Source organism: Protopterus annectens, chromosome 13.part0 (genome assembly GCF_019279795.1).
Source record: "Protopterus annectens isolate FY-2018-M chromosome 13.part0, PAN1.0, whole genome shotgun sequence".
In the NCBI taxonomy this organism is placed as follows: Eukaryota; Metazoa; Chordata; order Ceratodontiformes; family Protopteridae; genus Protopterus; species Protopterus annectens.
In genome coordinates this window covers 913,037,468-913,043,615 of record NC_056747.1, presented here as the reverse complement: position 1 = coordinate 913,043,615, position 6,148 = coordinate 913,037,468, and positions in this window count along the sequence as shown.

Below are 6,148 nucleotides of genomic sequence, written 5' to 3'. Positions count from 1 at the left end.
TGAACAAATTCTTTACACACACACTGCAATGAACAAATTCTGTACACACACACTGCAATGAACAAATTCTGTACACACACACTACAATGAACGAATTCTGTACACTCACACTGCAATGAACAAATTCTGTATACACACACCACAATGAACGAATTCTGTACACACACACGGCAATGAACAAATTCTGTACACACACACTACAATGAAAGTATTCTGTACACACACACACTACAATGAAAGTATTCTGTACACACACACTGCAATGAATGAATTCTGCACACACACTGCAATGAACGAATTCTGTATACACACACCACAATGAACGAATTCTGTACAAACACACACACTGCAATAAATTAATTCTGTACAGACCTACACTGCAATGAACGAATTCTGTACACACACTGCAATGAACAAATTCTGTACACACAGTCCCACTACAATGAACACATTCAGTACACACACACACACTGCAATGAATGAATTCTGTACAATGCAAACACACATTGCAATGAATGAATACTGTATATGCACACACACACTGCAATGAATGAATTTTGTAAACACACAAACATATACTCATACACTCTTAACAAGTAAAGCAGCAACAACCTTGTGAATTGAGCACTTACTTGTTATAAATAGCCAGCAATGAACAGGTTTCCGTGAATGTTAAATTTTGCACGTACAGATGAGATGCGATGGTGTGTGCAACTGGACCATTTTTAAAGAAGACAACACAGTATTTTTTTTAAATTAAAGTAAATGCGACAGTCCCTTGGAAAAAGTGCCGCCCAGTGCAGACCCCCCCCCCAGCTTCGCCACTGGGTGTTGTGTAATGTACATGGTATTATATACAATGTACCTCTGAGTCACCCAGGCAGTTCCCATGATTCTCACAACTTGGATATATGCAGTCGCTAGCAGTGTTTCATATAGGATGGTTTTCCACAGAGTCAGCTAGTTGGTAGGTGCACACATTGGGCAGGATACACATTTCACATTCAAACAGGTAGCAGGCCATATAGTGTACACTGTTGTGTGTTGTAGGTGCTGCTAGATATGCCATGCAGCTGTGAATAATGACCCCTATGAGATACTCCAGGGCCATGGCTGAGATGTGGTGTAACACCATGCACTTCCAGACATGGAAGATTGCTGGATGCGTATTTGGAATTATAAAGGAATATTTCCACTGCTTGGATACATCAGGCTGCATACTGCAGCAAGCACCTGAATCCTGCAGCCAGATATATGTGGTGCACACCATGCTACACAGTATGGTAATATACAAGCAGGTACAATGTGGGCACATTACAGTACTGCCAGACAGACCTTTTACAGCACTGGATGTGGAACTGAATACAGTCTTTGGAGGAAATGGCTGCAGGGGCACACTGTGCAAGGCAAAGGCAGGCACAATACATTGTGGCAATGATAAAGATGTAGAATCTGATTCATAACTATGGGCCATGATATCAACAACATAGAATAAATCTGATTGATGTATATCACACTCTGGCTATGCATTACAGTGCTCTAACTGGCCACTCTGTCCATCAGACATTACCTTATCCATGCATGCCAGACAGTAGATGTAGCCCAGTCATCATCATTTGCATAGATGGATGCAGGCACAGTGTCAAGTGAAAAAATTCTATCACAAGAAAAGGAGTCATGGGAGGTGGATGCAGTAGTCATTCAAGCAAATATCGGGTTGGGAGAGTCACAGATCATATCCTCCAGTAGTGGAGTGGGGCTGTCATGTCAGAAAGGTTAGCAGCATGTACTATATGGACCTGCAGTTTCAGTGCTGGAAGCATTCTGCATTAGAGATGTTGTAGCACTTTTGGAGCAGGTATGGGAACCCTGATGTGTCATCTTATGTTTGGAGAAAATAGATGGCCTACATACATGCTGTGGTGTATTCCATCAACCAACAGGGGAAAGGTATACTTTAGAAGTGTAAGAACTATAGATGGGTATTCTAGGAGTAGAGCCCAAGAAGCATTGTTACCCATGACCAGGAGAACAGCCACACTTAGGAATGGAGGAAAGTGGACCATTTGAGTTAGTCTACTTTGTGACAATCCACCTTACATAAGGACACATGCATGGTCATGGTTGGTATGGTCTGCAGAGGTGCAACAGAAGGCAGTTCATATGGGTATCATGGTTGCATCAATGACTACTAATGCTCTGAGTATAAGTGTTTGCTTCCAGTTCCTATATGTAGGTCACTCTGCAGGTGCTGTTGGTTTTCCACAGTCCATGCAGCTGTTGCTTCATTTCCTCTCGCAGGCCACACATCATGCTAATCATCTCTTCCATGGTGTGCATTGTGGCTGTCTCTGTCAGGATCACTGACCTGCACATACAGTGATGAATGCCAAGTGAGGAGACCTGGATTCATGGTGACGACACAGACCAATATGTCTCCTCACAACAGTGATGCAATAGGCATGCCATTTATGATGATGACACTGTCTAGCCTTGAATGCAGCTCACACTGATAGGGCATTCATCATTAAATGCAGGTGATGCCAGAAGTCTGGTGTACACCTCCACCATCACACCATCACCTCATATGTGCAGGACCTGTGTGAGCCCTCCAGTGTTATCATTGCTGACAGTGTCCTTGTGTCACTTGATTGTGCCATATACTGATTGGCGTCACTGTCAGCCACATGTGAACAACTTATTTTGAGGGATGTGCCATCCTGTTGTGCTCATTCTTCCACCAGTGAAAGCCATGAAAGCATAAAGATAACATACTTGGACCACCAGGAGGTGTGAGATTTCATTCACCTGTCCCAGACAGGGATACCAGGAACTCTTCCACCTCTTTGTGAGCTGCATCTATGTTGGTGGTCTACCTCCTGTGGTGGGCCAGTCTTTGGAGATGTCTTGTGTTTTGCTCATGATCTGCAGTATCATGTTTCTGACCCTCTGATGAACCTGGATTAGTGTTATGGCCATCCAGAACAATGATGTTCTACACCATTTCCTGCTAGACTTGGTCATGGCAAGTTATATCTTTTAGACTTTTCTGTGTGTGTGTGTGTGTGTGTGTGTGTGTGTGTGTGTGTGTGTGTGTGTGTGTGTGTGTGTGTGTGTATGTATATATATATATATATATATATATATATATATATATATATATATATTTATATAGCTGGTCAAGAGGAGAAGGTCAACACCTGCACCGCACCACACCGCATGGAACACATAGCCCTCCAGTACATCCACCATCACATCTCTCACATAAAAACACAAACCACACACCCACCTTCACGGAGGCTCTCTATAGAAATTTACCCAAACAGCAGAGACCTCCAAGACAGGAATGCACTCAACCACCACAACACAACACAAACCACAGGACACATAGCTCACCTCCACAGTGTGCCCCTTAACCTAAGCTCCTAAGGCTAAACACCTTACCTAATACACTAATCATAGGTGACTCAATAGCAAGGCACACAGATGTCCCACTCACTAGGTGTGAATAAGAAGAAGGTAACAGTCAATTGTCTATCAGCTGACAAAATCCAACACATAACACACGCACTCAGGTCATTCCACTAGTACAAGTATGACTCTGTCATTGTCCATGCGGGTGTGAATGACATGAGACACACCTCCCTGGACTACATGAAAAGAGACATGGTGGAGGTCTCGGATTATGTGGCCCAGGCAGGTATGACACTAGCCCTGAGCAGTATCCTGTTCTCACCCAGAATGATACTGCAGTACAAACAAAAAATTATTAACTTCAACAATTGGCTAGGTTTCTGGTGTTGTTCTAAGGGGATCCAGTATCTGTCTGCTTGGGATGACATGACTGACAGACCTCGATGCTTTGCCAGAAATGGCCTGCATCTGTTACCCCTGGGTTTCCGGGTACTGGCTAAGGCTCTTGCCATCCCTATAGTGCCTTTTCTTAGGTGGTGTTCCAAAGACCAATTTACCACTGTAACAGCTATAAATAAATGCAATCTGAGGGTCATGCTGCTCAACACTAGAAGTCTAAATCTCAAGATGCACTCGCTCAAAGCACGCCTCAAAATGGAGAACATTGACATTTGTGCTGTAACACAGACCTGGTTTAAACTGGCAGAAAGCAACCCTGCAATACCAGGCTATAACTCATTCCACACCTTTCAGCCCCAAAACATGGACCGTAGCTCCAAAGGTGGTGGTGTCTCCATATTCATAAAGGATATGCACACCTAAAGACTAGTAGCTCAGGATAATGCATCTGATATACTTCAGGTACAACTAACATTGGGTAAGATGGCAGTCCAGGTCATAGCCTGCTACAGGTCCCCAACCATGTCTGTAGACTCTCACTCTATGTTCCTAAGCACCCTTGGAAGCTATCAAGGTCCAAGCCAATACTCTCATACTAGGAGACTTCAACTACCCCTCCATCAACTGGAAAAACTACTCAAGCACCAGTACACTGGCCCAACACTTCCTGGAATTCATCAATTCCAATGCCCTGGACAAGCTCACTCTGACTCCCACTAGAGGAAGCAACATCCTTGACCTGGTTATTACTAACATGGGCAACCATTGCTCTAAACCAGTAGTTAATCCCTCCCTGGACAGATCTGACCATAAACTAATCACTATGGAAATCCACATCTCACCCACACCCCCTACAAAGGTAACCACCTTGAAAAACTTCTCCAAAGCTGACTTTGGGCCGCTAAAAACAGAGGTGGATAACTTCAAGGCACCCTTTCCAGTGGAAAATAGCTGCATAACTGCCAAATCATACACCAGTGCACTGTACGAACATGTACATAAATGCATGCAACTAGCCATACCCAACAGAACCTAGATGCTCTCCTCCAAAAAACAGAAGCCAATCTGATGGTCACCTGCCATTAATAAACTCTACAACCAAAGGAAGAAACTGTTTCAGAAAATGGTGAAGTCCCAAGACTGGAAAAACTCCCTTATTAGCCTCAACAAAAAGTTGAGATCCCTCATCAAATCCTCTAAAACCAACTATGAAGGCAGAATTGCAACAGACACTAAAAACAATCACAAAGCTTTCTATAGTTATATAAATAACCTCCATGGCAATACCCAGATTTGCTCTGAGTTACTGCACAATGGTACTTCCTATACTGAGTCAACAGATACTGCCAACGTACTGGCCGACAGATTCAGTGCCAACTCCCCCCAAAGGGCTAATCACAATACCGGAAGAATGCCAGGCATCCAGCATTACTGCAGCACAGGTTAACGCTGCATTGTCCAAGGCCAAGAATACAGCTTCCATGGGACCCAATAATATCCCTCGCTGTGTTCTATATGAACTACAAAGTGACCTGGCACAACATCTGTGTGCCCTGTTTAGTCACAGCCTCACCTCAAGCTTTGTCCCTACCAAATGGCGTACTGCTACAGTCATCCATCTCCATAAAGGGGGAGCAACTACAGACCCTGAGAATTATCACCCTATTAGTCTGACGAGTCTGATATGCAAAGCTATAGAGTGCATCATCATGGACCTGATTAACAAAGATATAAGAAATCTCCAAAATCTAGACCCCCACGCAATTTGGCTTTGTGAAAGGGAGATCATGCCTGCTCAACCTGGTTGACTTCTTTGAGTCAGTCACCAGGGCTGTGGATGAAGGTAAAGCAGTGCATACAGCTTACCTCAATCTGGCCAAGGCCTTTGATAACATTATTCACTCTGGAATTATTGATAAACTCACCAAAGTAGGCATCAACTGCTATATCACTAGGTGGATTGCAAACTGGCTCACAGATAGAACACACAGTCTGAAATTAGTAGACTCCAAGTCAGACTGCTGACCAGTCACGAGTGGAGTCCCACAGGGATCGGTCATGGGTCCTCTCCTGTTCGGTATCTACTTCTCAGAAGTCCAGGCCAACATAAAGGAACTCTGGCTGACCAAGTTCACAGATGACTACAAGCTGGGAGCCATTATTAACTCCCCAAGTGATGCAGACATCCTACAACAAGGCCTCACTGAGACCAATGACTGGGGTTGAAACCATGGCCTGAAGCTTAATGCCAAAAAATGTGTCATCATCCCCTTTGGTAAAAACTCAGTTCCCAGTAATTACCACATTGATGGGAGCCCACTGAACACTGAAGGCA